This window comes from Trichechus manatus, unplaced genomic scaffold, assembly GCF_000243295.1.
Source record: "Trichechus manatus latirostris isolate Lorelei unplaced genomic scaffold, TriManLat1.0 scaffold00001, whole genome shotgun sequence".
In the NCBI taxonomy this organism is placed as follows: Eukaryota; Metazoa; Chordata; class Mammalia; order Sirenia; family Trichechidae; genus Trichechus; species Trichechus manatus.
Genome location: NW_004443937.1, coordinates 23,200,209 through 23,217,591, shown reverse-complemented (window position 1 = coordinate 23,217,591; position 17,383 = coordinate 23,200,209). Strand labels below are relative to the sequence as shown.

Below are 17,383 nucleotides of genomic sequence, written 5' to 3'. Positions count from 1 at the left end.
GCCCATGTCACGCTGTGACTATGTCCAACAATGCAATTTTGCTAATCCTGTTGTATCAGCTTCGTGGCCCTGTCTGGTCAATCCAATGGTGGAAAAACTGTGTATAAGGTTTTTGCCAAGATCGTTCTTCTATGCTGGCACTTACCCCCATCTTTAAAAAAAAAAATATGGTGTCAATTAAATGGTTTAAAAATCCACCACAGTGTTTGGACACCTGCCAATGTCCTCCTGACAAGAATGTCAAGGCGCTCAGCAGCCCCCAAACTCTTTCCGGCAGTCCCACCCAGCTGTCAGCTGAATATTCTAAATGGGAAGGGTTAAAACAGGAGAATCAGCTAACCAGCGCTCCTTCCCAAGGCTCTCCGGACTCTCAGGGCTTGGAGAAGGCTGTACGGAGGACCCGTGGCTCGCTCATTATCTTTGGTGCCATCTTCTCTTTGGTCTGGTAGAGTCATTAGCATGAATTATTAGAAGAGATACAGCCCGGCCTGCAGTCACCTTTGTCAGCTGGTACACAGGGAGAACCGTCTCCAGGCCCTACGGTGACTTGCTCCTCCAGTCCATGGCCCGGGGGTTAAGACCCTGGGCCTTGTAGCCACATTTGCCGAGGTTCAAATCCTGGCTGGGCCACTTTCTACTTTTACAATCTCAGGGGCAAGTCGCTTTACCTCTCTAGCCTCACTTTCCTCATCTGTAAAATAGACAAAACCCTAACACCTGCCTCATAGGATTGCTGAGAGGATTCAGTGAGTAGATAATGTCAATCACTCAGACCGGTGCTGGCGCTGGGTAAACGTAAACTAATATTAGCACAGATTACAGAATTTGCCAAAACTCACTACTGTTTGCAGATCACTCCAGTACACGGTAAAATTCCACACAGCATGTCTTTTAGGGCTTCAGATGTAAACTCCACTATCTCACTAATCACAGAAATCTGGAGATGAGCAGGAGCCCTGGTGGTGCAGTGGTTAAGCATTTGGCTGCTAACCAAAAGGTTGGCAGTTCAAATCCACTAGCTGCTCCCTGGAAACCCTGTGGGGCAGTTCTATTCTGTCCTATAGGGTCACTATGAGTTGGAATTGACTCGACGGCAACGGATTTAGTTTTTGGAGACGAGCGGCTCTTTCTAGTCTCCCTGCTAGTGGTCTCCCTCGGCGTCACCTCTGGCCGCCTTTGGTGGGAGTAAGGCAGCGTTCCCGGGTGGATGAGTGCGGAGGGTGAATAAGACCAGGTCCCCAGGTGGAGGGCGGGGGGCGCTGAGCCCCGGGCAGGCTTCTATGTGACTCTGGGCAAGTTACTCAACCTTTGAGACTCTCACAACCCCCCTGTTAGAAATGGGGAGAACTGGTTCTACACTGCAGTCACTGCGAGGATTAAATGTAAAAGCATGTGGGTGGTGCTTGGTGTGCTGCTGGGAAGGCAGTACCAAACCAAAAAACCAAACCAGCTGCGGTGGAGTCGATTCCGGCTCATGGTGACCCCATGTATTGCCAAGAAGAACTGTGTTCTGTAAGGTTATCAAGGCTGTGACCTTTTGGAAGCCGATTGCCAGGCCTTTCTTCTGAGCGGGAGCTGCCAACCTTTCGGTGAGTTGGAGCACTTAACCGTTTGTGCCACTCAGGGATTCCTTGGGAACACAGTGTTGCTGTTGTTGGTAGGTGTGTCAAGTCGATTCCGACTCACAGCGACTCAATGTGACAGAACAGAACTGCCCCATAGGGTTTCCTAGGCTTTAATTTTTTATAGGAGCTGATCGCCAGGTTTTGACTCCCCTCTCCTCAACCCCTGCAGAGCAGCTGATGGGTTCAAACAGCTGACCTTCCACTTAGCAGCCAAGTGCTTAACCACTGCGTCACAAGGGCCCCTTTGGGAACATAGTAAATGTGCCTAAATGGTGGCCATCACGACCATGGGGCTCCTGCAAGGCACCAGGGCTTCCTTCCCAGGCCTCCAGCATCTGCCTCCTCACTCTCCCCACAGCCTTCGCGGAGGCCTTATGAGAGTCACATGGGACCATGGAGGGAGAGCTGACAGCACAGGGCCTGGCTTCTACCACAGACTCTAACACAAGACATGAAGCTGCTCTGAGTGCCGTTAAGTCCCAGTTCACCCTGGCTGGCTTCTTGCTCACAACGTCCTCAGCAACATTTAGTCCTTTTTGTGTTTCTCTAGGCTGAGTCCCATTAAGACCTGTGAGTGGTTTTAAATGCTAACGTGCATATGTGGATTTATGTTTGCACACAGCTGATGAAGCACTTAGATATTTTTATGATAACCTTGAGGATGGAAGATTAAACCTACTTGGTGTTGGATGTGTCAGGGCTTAATTTTTGGTTCTCTTTGTAAAGAATATTTTGTTACATGCAAGAGCTACCCAACCACTGAACGCCACCCTCACCTTCTGACTTTTCCTGGATCCTGTAATGTCTTCTAATAACTGAAGTCCTATCATTAGAACATCATATCCGGTACAGTAGAGGGTCAGTGAAAATTAGGGAAACTTACAATGAGATGGATTGACACTTCAGCCACAACCATGGACTCAAACACACCAACGATCATGCAGATGACACAGGGCCGGACAACGTTTTGTTCTGTTATACATTAAGGTCACCATGAGTCGGAGCCGACTTGACAGCAACTAACAACAACACATCATCATCATTAGTTGAGCACATATTATGTCTCACTGTTATCAGCCTACCAGGCTGGACACTTCCTGTATGTTATCTAATCTGAATTAAGGTGAGACAGCACTGTTACTACCCACTTCCCACTTAAGGAAATGGAAGCTTGTAAATGACAACTAGCTTACCTAAAGTTGCAGCTAGAAAGTGGCCGCAGAGTTGGGCTTTGAGTCCAGAGCTGCTGTCTCTCCAGGCCACTAGGCTACACAACGCATCTCTAGTGTGATACCATTTCTTCTGCTGGATATCCGATTCAAGGATGGACCTTCTGAATTACCAACTCCCTTCAGCATTTACTTGTTCCAAATTACAGCTATACCAAATGCAGTATTTATTTTTCATGAATCCTGTACTTATTTTTTCCCCATATGGCAAAAAACAAGACATCTCTGCAAAACTTAGGGAATTCCAGCATCTAATCTAACATGCTCCAGTGATTAGAAAAACCCTATATCCTAAAGTCCACTCTACAGATCTTAATCCCAATTTTTATTTGCCAATTTCTTGAATGGGATCAGTCTGCAGTACTTTGTGCTAATTAAAACATGACAGAATTAAGCAATTTGCAAAATTAGCAGTGCTGACCCTCTGGCCTCCGAGGCTCAGGCGAAGTCCACTGAGGCACACCTAGTGGGTTGTCTTGGCAAGATTTCATGCTGATCAGACAGTCCATCCACCTCGTGTCTTGAGAGAGCCATGCTTACCCAGCAGAACGCAAACATCTCTGAACTTTGCTTACCAGATAAAAGGCAGCACTAGCTTCCCACTGCATTTCCTCCTGCAGGATCAATCACACATCCCAGGCCCCTGCATGTAATTAATCTCGGAAAGGCGGAGCTCCTTGCTAGGGACTGCTGATCTGAGTGCAGCCCTCTGGGGGGAGGCGGGGGGAGGACAAAGGCTGGGAGCAGAATAATAAGCACCGATGTTTCCAGAAGGCTGCGCCATGTGCCGCAGGAAGCTTTTTTTAGTGGTTGATTCACTGTCAGAAAATTCGCTTTTGCTGTGAATGCTACTTAGCAGTATCAGGGAGCAAGTTTCTTATTTCTTCTTTTCTACCACGTGAATCAGGTGCCTTGGTTGTGTGTTTTATTGTTGGTGTTTCTGCTGTTCTTTAGCCAAACCAAAGGTGGCTCCATCCTAAATCTCTTTGGTGCTCCTAGCGATGTGCTCTGCACTCAAGCTCCGTCAGAGGACTAGAATGTTTGGGTTTCCCTGCTCACAGGATTTAACCGTGACAATTTCATACAACCAAAAGAGACCTGCTTTCGACTGCGCTTTCAGAAGCTCAGCCTTTTCTAATTCTTCGTTGAATTTAAAAATGCTTGAAGGTTGCTGCATTTTCTTTCTTTATTTTTCCCCCCCTTAATTGTGGTTTGTTGGGGTGGGGAGGGAAGGGGGTGAGAACAGGGAGTGAAAATCCCACCTCCATTCATCAGAGATGGTGAAGTCGTGAGAAGCTTCCAGAAGGGCTGTCAGCTCCTTGACTTTGTTACTATTTTAGGAACCAAACAAAATGCAGTAAAACCTTGCTTCAAAGAACCCCAATGCACGGAAGCCTCTATTTTCACAAAATCCATCTACGGGCTGATTTACACTAGGAGGGCTCCTTGGAAAAGCAGGTTTCCTTGCTACCCTGAATATCAGACGTGAGACACATTTCGTTTCAGAGAATGTCTACGGCGTAAAGAGAGGCGATTCCGTGTTTATCTCTGAAAAGGGATTTCTGCCGAAAACGCATCCTCCCCCCCACCCCCCAAAGCCTCTGAAGACATATTAACGACAGGGGGATTAAGACATATTGACAATAGGAGGATTATTTCCTAACCTGGGGTATGACAAAAGCCCATTAATAAATGGACAAAACAGCCCGTCTCCATTTTCTCTCCAACACAAAAGCCCTGATGGGGCTGGGACGCCCACGGGATACTGACCACCGCGTCCTGCTGCCTGCCCCGGGCCTTGGGGGGATTTTCTGGGCCAGCCTGAGACTCCCCAGGCAGACCAGAGGCAGCCGGGGACGGGGAGGTGCGGACCCGTGAGCTCTTCTCCCTTCCTCCTGGCACGATGCCTCTCTTGCCTGGGCTTCTGGCATTTCCTCAGCCAGAGGTCGAACTGCTTTCCTGTCAGACCAAATGTACATCGGGGGAACTCGACCATGCAGTCTTTCTCATGAAAGAGGACAAGGCGTTGTTTGAAAAACCTGACCAGCACTGAGACCTCAAAGGCCTGGCTGAGCATGCCTGGTGTCAGCATCAACACAGTTTTTCTTTTTAAAAGCCCTGCTCCCTCCCATAATTACTGGCCTTGAAGCCCTGTGGAATTTCCAGGGCCAGCTTCTTAAGGCCTCTGTCTGGTCTCTGTGACTGGTTTACATTCTCCTCTTTCTAGTATTCCTCCCAGGAAATGCTCTTTTTTAAAAAATGCAGCAACTTATGTCATCTTGGGGGAAAAAAATTCTTTCCTGGAAGACGGTTTAACAGAGTAGCAAAGGGAAGCTCTGCTTCTGAAGAGAATGAATATCTCTAGAACAATACAAAGCAGCCAGGAGAAGGTAACAACGCAGGGCTCCGAGCATGAATGAGTCACCGCCTCTTTATACCCTGCCGCCGCTCTGGGGAGACGCTGGCGCACACACACTCATACATGGGCTCCGTGCCTGCAATGACTAGCTTCAGTCTCCCTTTCACGGTTTGTTGGGGGAGCGCCTGGCCATTACTTCGAGAAACCACTAGCAAAGTCAAGAGCTAAACCACAAGTCCTAATCTTTCTGTGTTTACCAGCCAGCTTCTTGGAGACTGGGAGCGGTCGCATCCGGAGGGTCCTCTCTCCAAACTCCAGACCTGGGCACGTACACTGACATGACTCTTCTAGAATGTTATTACTGGAGCAGCTCAAGGATCTGCCATTGTTAGCTGCTAAAGGAGACACAGGTCAGCTGGGGCTAGTGGGTTCCTCTGGACACCTGGCCCTATACACCACACATTGTAAGTGCTGCCAAGTCTCGGGAGGTACAGTGGCGGCAGGGAGCAGCTTTCCTGCAAATGGAGGTGTGCCCGTGCCTGGGGTGGCGGGCTACTCAGAGGCATGAATGGGAGGAACAGGAAGACAGGACGGACCAAGGCAGGGGGTAGCATTCGGGGGTCCATGTGGTTCCCTTGGCAACACTATGTATTTAAAAACTCTGTAATTAACTATTGATGTAATGGAATGAGGGGTGCTTAGGACAAATATCCCTGAGACTGCTCAAAGTAATACATGTTTGTAATCCTAGGTATTTTAATGTAAGCACTTAAAGACAGTATTCTGAGGAAGGGTCCACAATACAGAAAAGATTAAGGCCCTCCTCCCCATGAGGATGTGGACGCTGTGGAGAGAAGCAGAGATCAGCATGGATATAAACACCCAAGAAGGATGCTCCATCTGACTCGCTGCCTTCCACAGCCTTATAATGTTGCCCACATGCCCACTTCATTCTGCCTCAGCTGTCTTATCACTAAATGGGCATAAAAGCACCTGTGAGTTTCAAAATCTGACATCATATGCCTCGCCCAAGGTCACAAAATGCTGGGCTGGGGCTCTGTTTGGTTTGCTCATGGCTAACAGTTGCCCAGCCTACTCAGAGCCCTATCACACAGCAAAGAAAAAAACCTACTGACCTTTTGGCCCTGCTGAGCCTCTTCATCGTTCTTGTCCTGGGCACAAAACAGGAAGTCCAGCCTCAATCTTCACCCTGCAAGACATTTCCGGAGATTGGTCACCCTCACCGTCACCCTGACTTCACTGCAAGTCCTTCAGACTCAGCAACAGCAACCCTAGGTCCCAGCTGAATGTCATGCGAGACATTCTGGCCCAAAGAAGGCACACCTCATCACGGACCTGTTCTCTCAACTCTGGGCTGGAAACCTGCAGGTGGGGGCAGGTGGTCACAGGGAGGGTGGGATGGGAGGTGGGGAATTCTGCCAGCCTGGGCACCCACTGCTGGATTCTCCCCTGCACTTGTGTATTCTTTGACAAAGTGACAGGCCACAGCTAACATTATCACAGCACCCGTAAGTGCCTCTTAGCTCTTGTTTGACACAATGCTTCTAGTGACATGCTTTTATGGGTCTTTTAAACATAGGTGGTGAGAGAAGACGAGGAGTTTCCTGTTTTAGGGCTGGGGTGCTCTCAGACTGTTTGTGTTCATGACACCATCTCTCTCCTCCACCCCCATCCCACATCCCTAGAAAGAAAACAAAGGGGCGGGCGGATGATTCAATACTCTTTAGACAAAGGACGGAGCCTACAACCTAGTTGATGTTATTCCTTTGTCCCCTCACCCCCAGAGGCTCGGGCAACAGCTGCAGACCTGGGAAGGAGGTGGGGCCAAGAGAACAGAGGACTTCCAAAAGTAGCCACAGAGAAAAGTGGACTGAGAAGACCCTCTGCAAAGCTTGCCATCTCAGCTGAGGATACACCTGATCTTGGCTCCCCTTGTCCTCAGGAGGCAATAAAATGGGACATGAGGAGATGGGGAATAGGTCATGGTTTTGCCTACATTTTGCAGATGGTAGAAACAGGCCACGGGGCTTAAAGAAAACACTGCTGGGGACAGCTTATTAACCATTATGAAAATCACAGGTTGGCAGGGACCATACATATTTTGTAAAAGTCTTTAACTTTCCTTTGAAGCAAACATTGTTTCATAGCTAATGCCTTTTATTTTCTTTACTCCTATCATAGGTTCAGATCAGCAAAGTAAAGAGGTGTTGCAGAGCACGAGGCAGCTTCCTTACAGCATTTAATTCAGATGGGCAGGCAGGGATGCTCAGGTGAACGCCTACACCCGTGAGGGCTTGGAGAGAAGATGCATCATAGTAACACCCAGAGCTCCAGCAGACATTCCCACACACCATTATCTTTCTCAGTTGGAATCTGGGTCAAACGTTAATTGGACCATGGGCGGCTTATGGAAGTATGTGAGGTTATGACCCTGCTTCTTCAAGGAGAGGTCCTGGAGTCAGAAGGCGAGGCTTATCATCAATTACCCCGGTGTGATCCCAGCACCACAGAAATAAGCCCAAATATAGAAGTAGGAAGTTCCTACAGCTCTCAGTCTTGGGAAGCCCTGGAGGAGCAGGGTACAGTTGGAACATTCATTCTAAATAATGCCTCTGGGAGCAGAGTCCATCAAAGCAAAGGACAACATGTTGGTGGAACCCAGTATGTTTTCAGAAGTACTTTTCTCCTATATCAAAAGTCAGAAAGAAAGGAAAGAAAGAAAAACAAAGGATCAAAGTAGAGGCATCCAGCTGATTCACAGCCAAGACTGGCTACAAGTGTTCAAGCACTTATAGAAAAAGGAAAAGAAAAATAATGGAGAAAGGAAATATTATATAATTAACGTTGGTAGGAAACCTGGCAAGCGATACTGATAAAAAGATTTTGAATCCCATTAAAGAAACTTGTCCCTGGTGGTTAAATGCTTGCTTGAAATCAGAGAGTCCACCTCCACGGCAGCATCTTTGTCCAGCCTACAGAGCTGAGCCACCACAAAAGGTTTTCAAGGAGGCTGGTAGTTAAACTTCTGGTAAGGCTTGTACTTCTCAGGGTGTTAATAAAGGGAGTGTCCTCTGGGCCTGCTCTATGGACAGGATGAGGGCGTGAGGGCGCAGGGCGCAAATGATAAATCCACTCCAGCATCCCTACCTCCCTAAGTCTTTGATTCCTTCTACATTATGCCAAGAAGTTCTAGAATCTTAACCTCATTGTATGTAGAACCATTGAGTCAAACTCTGAGTCACCGTCTTAGTCATCTAGTGCGGCTATAACAGAAATGCCACAAGTGGATGGCTTTAGCAAAGAGAAATTTATTGTCTCACAGTCTAGTAGGCTACAAGTCCAAATTCAGAGCGTCAGCTCCAGGGGAAGGCTTTCTCTCTCTGCCAGCTCCCAAGGAAGGTCTTCCTCATCAATCTTCCCCTGGACTAGGAGCTTCTCTGCACAGGACCCCCAGGTCCAAAGGTCTCGCTCTGCTCCCAGTGCTGCTTTCTTGGTGGTATGCGGTCCCCCTGTCTCTCTGCTCGCTTCTCTGTTTTATATCTCAAAACAGATTGTTCAAGACACAATCCAATCTTGTACACTGAGCCCTGCCTAACCGACGTAACTGCCACCTATCCCCCGTCATTAACATCACAGAAGTAGGATTTACAACACAAAAGGAAAATCACATTAGATAACAAAATGGTGGACAATCACACAATACTGGGAATCATGACCTAGCCAAGCTGACAGATATTTTTGGGGGACACAAGTCAATCCATGACAGTCACTGATCAAGCAAACTCTTAGAACCACTTCTAGCTACTCAAGCTAATGTATTAAATTCAGAATCTATTCCATCCTCCTTAATAATGTAACAGTCTGAATCCATTCCCATACACATTCCTCAGGATTTTGCTTATTTAAATTAACTAAACATTGCAATCCTTTTGGAGTATGAATCACCTCCTCTTGGATCAGACCTTGCACTTGCCTACCTGGAGCAGGCTGAGATGTGACTCTGGTTATCGGTCTTGAGGTGACAAAAGCTAGTGGGAGAGGGTCTACGAGGGATAGGCATCCGCTTTGAGGGCAGCTGTCCTGGGAGAGTTCTTAAGGGAGGCTCATCTCCTCAGACATGGAAGGCTCAGAGAGACTTGGGCATTCAATATTTTCAGATTCATCCTAGTACTCCTAGATGTCCCCATTCCAGTTCTCGGGATCCCACCTTTTTCCAATCATTGTCTTAGCTATCATGAAAGAGACTTGGAGAGTCTGTGAATTCAACCTGTGCACTGTTCTGCAACCCATACAATGAATTTTTGGTCTGATCTCCAGTTAGTTCAGCCTTATGGCTATAAAAAATGAGGTAAGAGGTGCTCCCTGATTGTCCAACTGTGACTTAAGCTTGGAAGTTAGACTCAGTTCACCTTCCTTTCTATAAATCTTCCAGTGAGTCAGAAGTACCCACTCCACCCTACACTCTTTCTAAGCATATTACTAACGTACGCAGTAGCCACTTGGTCCTGCAGGCACGTCACCATGACCAGCTACACGCGATAATTTAAGTAACCATAATGCCACTGCATAACCTGGATTACTAGTGTCACTAATTTCCTACTGGCAAGGAGCTAAGCACTGTATTCAACACCAAGGACAACCAAACTAATCCCAGAGTCCCATCTTTGGGGGTTTGTTTACTGGGACAACTTGTAGTATCAAGAACAAATATTAGGTATTTTAACAGAAAGAATTTAATATAAGGAATTAAATTAGGTGGGCTGAGAAAGTTAAAAATGACATATCGAGATAACCCAGAATACGTGAATAACTGCAGGAAGCAGCTTCCACTTCTAGGGCTGGGGGAACAAAGGGAAGGCGTTGGGTTTCCAGAACCTGGAAGCTCAGAAGAGGGGCCCTGGATAGCTGGGGCTTAGAAATCTGGGGACAGAGTACCACATGGCTGGTAATGGTAGCTTTTTCAGGCCACGATAAGGCTGGTACTAGAAGTACCTAAAGGCAGTTGGAAGCTGGAACCTACTGCTACTGGGGCAAAGTATGGTTGCTGGGTTCATCCTCACAACAGAAATAAGACCCTTCTCTCCTCCAGTCTTACTCTAGCTCTGCTCTATCAGTAGAACCTAGCAGGAAGCCAGCTACTAAAGAATAAATTTGGTTTGCTGCCAGGGTGTAGTCATGTGTTAGGTCCCACCATCAGAGTGTTGTGTAGGACTTTGATTCAGAATTGAGTTATGGGGCTGGCATGGCTCTGGAACTGCTGACTACAGCAGTGGCTTCCTGGTCATGGTGGAGGCACCTCCATGGGCAGGCCAACTGCTCCTTGAGGCTCAGTCTACGGTCTGCTAACTCCTTCAGCCACCAAGAGTGCATTCTCTGCTCCTCAACTAAGAATGCCGATCAATACAGTAATCACCCCCATTTCACGGTCGGGGACCTTCTGATCCTACAAGGCCAATTGCCTAAGATGATACCTGAGTGTGTCTGCTCCAAAGTCTGTGTGCTCTTCACCAGCACCCCACTCTGCCTAGAGAGTCAGCAAACGACTAAAACATATAAGAACATAAAGGTCTACAAATTTGTGAAAATCACCATCAGGGCTTCATGTGCGATGGGGTAAAAGACACAAACAGGTGATTCACGACAGACAGTAAGACTTACAAAAATGGGGGGGAAAAGCGCAACCTTACTAGTAAGTAAACAAAAACCCTAGTGGGTATCATTTTGTACCTACCTGACTGGGGGGAAGAAAAATCTAAGGCCGATATGATTTTAAGGGAAACAATACCTTCCTTCATTGTGGAAACAATGAATTGGGGTAATCCAATTGAAGAAAACGTGTTGCTATATCATGTAGAAACATAAAAATGTTCACACACCATTTGACCCAATAATCAAACCCTTAGGAGTGTTTCCCAAGGAAACAAAGACGAAAAAAGCTACACATACCAAATCGCTGTACTAGCAAAATACTTGTAAGGGACCCGATGCTGTAACAGCTTCCTTTTGGCGGGGTGGGTGGGAAGAGTGATGGAAGCAACAAACGCCAGAAGAAACTTGCTAGCAGTCATTTCTAAGTTGCCTTCTGATTTTGAAAAAGTTAAAGGGTGAAACAAAGAATTCCTGCCTCTTAGGTTTGAGGAAATGCAACCTGTGTATTTGTACAGGTAAAGATCTATTGAATCAATTTGTCTCCTTGAGATTCAGTCTGAAGTCCTACCCAAGCATTTGGCTCATGTGCCAAAAGATCAGAGCAATTCCAAAGTTCTATTCCACTGTGCGAATCACTGTGGTCTCCATCCCAGATTTCCCGAATACGTGAATATCTATCTTGTCCACTGAAAACCCCATGCAGCGCAACAGAATATTGGCCGATATAGGGCTGAAAGATGAGCCCCTAGGTTGGAAAACACTACACAATGGCCGCAACAATGGACTCAAACATGGCGACAGTCGTGAAGATGGCACAGGACCGGGCAACCTCGCACTATGTTGTACGTGGCATCACAAGACTCAATGGCAACTAACAACGACATCTCGTACACAGGCTAAGCAGAGATGACTCTTGCCTTATGCCCCATCCACACAAGACACCCCTGGGCCCCAAATCTTTCTGTTCCTCTGGTAACCACGGTGTTTCTACCTGGGGAGACAGTTCTCAGAAAGCCCAATTTGTGGACAGAGATGCTCAGCTCTATTTTGGTGCTTTCCCAGAGATTTATTTTACTTTAACTTTGAAATTGAAGAATCATCTGCCCGTGAGAGGCTCTCAGGGGAATGAGCCGGAGGAAACGCCTGCAATTCTTGGACCTGATGGTGCTGCTTTTTTAAATTGGCTCTCAAGCAATATTCACCTCCCTGGTACCTTAAACTCCCACGTTTATACTCTGCCCAGAGGCCAGAAGATCTTGAATTGTTATCAGACATAAAGACAGACTGTGGAAAAACAGGGGTAACTGGGCTCAGGTTGGCTGAGAAGGAAGAGAGATGCCTGGATGAGCTGGTGACTGTGGAATGTTTCTTGTTCACCAAGCCTGACTGCGTGCCAGGTGGTCCACCCACCTTCCTTCCATGTCACGTGCTGACCACGTGAGTTAGGTACCTTTGTCACTATTTTATAGGAGAGGAGTCAAACTCTCGGCCTCACACCTGGGCTCCACCCACACCCATCCATGCTCCCAATGATGGTGATGATGAGACCCAGCGAGGTTGGTTTTACATTCTCCAGACAATGAAAAAAGATGTCATTTTGATGACTAAGGTGCTCCTGACCCAAGCTATCATCTTTTCAATTGCTTCACATGCCTGCAAAAGCTGGGCAATAAAAAACGGAGATGAAGGAGAACTGATGCATTTAAATTGTGATGTCAGTGAAAAATATTGACTATACCATGGACTTCCAGAAGAACATACAAATCCATTTTTGAGGAAGTACAGCCAAAATGCTCCTTAGAAGCAAGGATGGTGAGACTTCACCTCACTTACTTTGGACATGTCATCAGGGAAGACCAACTGCTAGACCATCATGTTTGGAAAAGTAGAGGGTCAGTGAAAACGAGATGGATTGACATAGTGGCCGCAACAATTGTGAGGATGGCGCAGGACCGGGCGATGTTTCCTTCTGCTGTAAATAAGGTCGCTGTGAGTCGGAGCCGACTGGACAGCAACCAACGACGAGAAATGAGACAACAAAGCGTGCCTCAGGATCACGGAGCGGTGTGGAGTGGGAGGGAGGCGAGTTTTCCAGGCTCAGTCCCAGAGGGGTGGCTTGCACTCTGTCTGCAGTCCTCCAGTCCCCTTGTCAGGAAGCAAGCCCCACAGTCCTCAGCGCCATTCTTGTATCACAGGGTCCTACTCTCTACTGCTTTTCCAAATTCCCTGCATGTAGAAAGGAGCCCAAATCATGCCATTCCACTTTACTCCCACTTTAGAAGCACCTGCTTCAAACTTACTTTAGAAAAGCCTAGAATGAGCAGCAAAATGAACCTTTCAGATGATCTGGGAATATGAAAGATCACGCTGCTTCTGAAATGTACGTGAAAAAGGGCATGACTCCTCAATGCGAGTCAGTCCTGTGCTGACTGGACGCAGCTCTTGGAAATCGTGTTCTACACGTTTGAGCTTAATTACTGACTCAGAGTGTGCGAGGTTAAACGTTTTAAAACACGAATTCAGCAGCAGTGTACAACCATTTTTTAACAAGTCAGCTCAATCCCTGAGTTAGAGTTGGAAAATTTCAGAAAGACAAAGCTTCAGTGAGAGAGATGGGGCTTTGAGTGAGATAGGCCCAAAAGCTCATTTCCTTGCTCTGTTATTCCTAGCTACGTGGGGTACTGAGCAAGCCACAAGCTCGCTTATCCTCAGTCTCCCCATCAGTAAAATGGGATGGTAACTCCCTCCAGGAGTCTCTGGGTGGTACACATGGCTAACACACTCAGCTGCTGACCAAAAGGATGGAGGCTGGAATTTGAATCCACCCAGAGGTGCCACAGAAGAAAGGCCTGGTGATCTTCTGAAAAATCAGCCATTGAAAACCCTATGGAGCACAGTTCTACTCTGACATGCATGGGGCCGCCATGAGTTGGAATCAACTCCACAGCAACTGATTTTTTGTTTTGTTTTGGTGGTGGTGGGGGGAACTCCTGCCGAGGGTTGTGAAGATCAAACGAGATGAAGCGGGAGAAGGAGGAACCAGCATAGAGTACAAACGTTAACTAATACTGAGAACCGTTTAACCCAACAAAACTTAGTTTTATTCCCCTTGCCAGTGGGGGACTACCATTCTGGTCACAGAAGTTAATTTTTCCATACGTTCCAAGAATTCCTCCAAGAGTTTCTTTTGGATTCAACACCTACAAAAATTGGGCTAGATTCTGTAAAATTTGGTAACAGTGATTCAGCAAGCAAGCAAATGAATGAACAAATGGAAAATGCGTAAGCACCAATGTCAAGCTAAGAGGCTGGTCCTACCACTGCGAAGGGAAGACCAATGTAACCTACCGGACTTTGAACACTGAGACGGGTTTACAATGATTACTGGACCGAGTGTTAACTGTTACCTGCTGTTGTTGTCAGGTGTCGTTGAGTCGGTTCCGACGTATGGCGACCCTACATACAACAGAACTAAATACTGCCCGGTCCTGGGCCATCCTCACAATCGTTGCTATATTTGAGCACATTGTTGCAGCCACTGTGTCAACCCATCTCGTTGAGGGTCTTCCTCTGTTTCCCTGACCCTCTACTTTACCAAGCATGATATCCTTCTCTAGGGATTAGTCCCTCCTGATAACATGGCCAAAGTAAGTGAGACAAAGTCTCACCATCCTAACTTCGAAGGAGCATCCTGGCTGTACCTACACAACCGTAAAATCAGTTGGCAATTTCAGTTAAAGCTCCTATTCCAAACAGTAAGAGAATCTGCGAAAACCAAATCCTCTCAATCAAGCTGAGGAACAGGACGAGGGAAATAAGCACGTTACACATGCCAGTCATGAACAACGTGAGGATTTAAACCCTTGGCTGACAGAATTCTGCTGGTGCTTCAGTTTTTATCCTACTCTTCAAAACTACCCCACTCTGAGAGTTTAGAATGCAGAACTGCAAAGGCAGTGGTGTGCAGGGAAATGAGCTAACACAGCTCCGTTGGTGGGTTTGCAGTGTCTGGATTCTGTCAGCGTGGAACCCAGCAGGAAGCCGACACACTCAAAAGCCCAACTGTTGAGAGAGACCTGCTGCAAAATCCCAGTTGAGCCGAGGCTTAGACCCCAGCAAGGCAGCCGCCCCCTTGCCTTCCACTGAAATAGTCCTAAGTTCAAAGAAATCTCCACCCAGTGGACGCAGCTCTCGGAAATCATGTGTTATGCTTTGAGCCCAATTAACAACCCAAACCAAACCTGTTGCTGTGGCGTTGATTCCAACTCATGGCGACCCCATGTGTTGCAGAGTAGAACTGGGCTCCATACGGTTGTCTTGGCTGTCATCTCTTCGGAAGCAGATCGCCAGGCCTTTCTTCCATGACAGTGCTGGGTGGGTTTGAACCGTCAACCTTTTGGTTGGTAGCTGAGTGCAAACTATTTGCACCACTCAGGGACCTTCTGATTAACAACAAAGGGTCGCTTAGTCTTGGCACCTTGATTTTGTTTATGGTTCACTTTCAATTTGGATTATCATCAACCAAATCAGTCACAAAGGGATTATGGAATAATCTCCCCCACCCCTCTCCTCCACACACACAGCCCCCGATACCACCATTGCTTAGTCCTTGCTGCTAAGACCGAATCTACAAGAGTGCAAGTGCCACTAACAGACATTCATCAAACGCTCTATTGTTCTCAGGCACCAGTGGCCAAGAGGTGGAAATTACTTGGCATTTCATTTTAATCTGTATTGAAGACTCGCCTGACAAAACATATTAAGTGTAAGAATCGCTGGCTTGGGAATGAAGCTATGTTTACGGCTCGCCCTGTATTTTTCTTTCCTCAAGGAAAGGAAATGACACTTCCCCTATCCTTCCCAACCTTCTTCAGCTCACCACCCCCACCGCCACCCTCATCATCCACAGAACCCGAACACTTAATTTTCCTTGGTGAGTGAAGCTTTTGTCAGCGGCGTCTGTAATATTACAACAAACATCTTGTGCTTCTGCACCAGTGTCTGAGATTTAAAAGAAAAAACAAACAAAAAACCAACCCAACGAACGGTGGCTTTATTATGGTGTTATCAGAGGAATCTCCCTGGGGGTGGTGTGCTGTGGCCGGCTAACTGCAGCCCACGCGAGCTGCCTGCTTCTGTGCAGAAACACCATCGCCACAAACAGTGTCACCAATCGCTGACAAAGAATGCATGCCATGCTCATGGATGCACGCAATTACCCAGGGACCGTTTCCCCCTGCTGGATCCTGAGAACCTGCGAGTGTAATCCTGTGCTTGCTATGACAGTTCATCTTCTTTGGATCCTCAACGTTTTCACTTTTATCTTTTGGGCTACTTTCTCATTGTATCAAAAAAATAAATACATCATTAAAGGCTCTCACAGATGGAAGATTATTTTTTTCTGTTTTGGGGATTAGGAGGCTGCTCTTGGGGGGTCCCTAGGTGGTGCAAGAGGTTGACGTGCTCAGCTGCTAACTGAAAGGTTGGAGGTTCGAGGTCACCTAGAGGTGACTCGGAAGAAAGACCTGGCAATCTACTTCGGAAAAATTAGCCATTAAAAAACCTCATCGAGTGCACTTCTATTCTGACACACATGGAGTCACTATGTGTCAGGGTCGACTCAACAGCAACTGGTTTGGTTTTGGCTTTCTTGGGATAAAGCATCATCTGAGTGGTCCATACACTGTCCACTGAGCTGGCCAAGTTCAGGAACAGGGATCCAGAAGGAAGAGAAATGGTAGCAGACCTATGGGATGTGGGGTAGGGTCAGAAGCAAGCTATTGAAGGGCAGCAGGGCATCCAAAGGGCACTTAGGCTTGGTGAGTGCTATGATTTCTGTGCTCAGGACCCATGGGTGAAGTCTGATGTTGCTGTCCTAGCATGAGTGGGGTAGAGAAACTGGTAAAGTCTGCGCACTGGGCCAGTCAAAGTTCTGCTTCTGGATGCGCTTCCCATTTTCAACCTTCTAAGCACCATGAAGAAGCCCTGGTGGTTAAGAGTTCACCTGCTAACCAAAAGGTTGGCAGTTTGAATCCACCAGGCGCTCTTTGGAAACCCTATGGGTCAGTTCTACTCTGTCCTATCGGGTCACTATGAGTCGGAATTAACTCAACGGAAACGGCTTTGGTTTTGGTTTGAAAGCACCATGAGCCTCTGAAGGCAGGAAGTTGGACCCTCTGGCCCTGCTTGGTTGGCCTTGGTGAAGCTTACGTCGACCACAGTCTCTCCAGAGAGGCCTCTGTTGCTCCTGGTGGAGGGGGGGAGGGTCACTTGGACTGGAAATACAAAAGAGGTGCTTGTTTGGCACTTCCACTTCCGGAATCAGGAAATGACGGCAGACGAAAGGACAAGAAGAGGCGTCTTCATGCCCTCCTCCAAGCAAGGTGCAGGCACCTAAGTTCTCCGGCCAGTGCTCACCTAGAGGGGGCTCTTCCACCCCTCCCAACTGGATGTCCTGGAGGGTCCTGGCAGCCGCTGCCCACGAAGCCCACGGTTCTCAT

At 47.4% G+C, this 17,383-nt stretch overlaps 1 long non-coding RNA gene across 1 annotated transcript in view; it reads right to left on the bottom strand.

Moving 5' to 3' along the window:
* Nucleotides 1-5,823: 5,823 nt before the first annotated feature.
* Nucleotides 5,824-17,383, bottom strand: part of LOC111819498 (uncharacterized) — a 125,331-nt gene continuing 113,771 nt past the window's right edge. The window contains exon 3 of the long non-coding RNA XR_002823101.1: nt 5,824-6,423. This is a non-coding gene — a long non-coding RNA (uncharacterized LOC111819498). The remainder of the gene's footprint in view (nt 6,424-17,383) is intronic.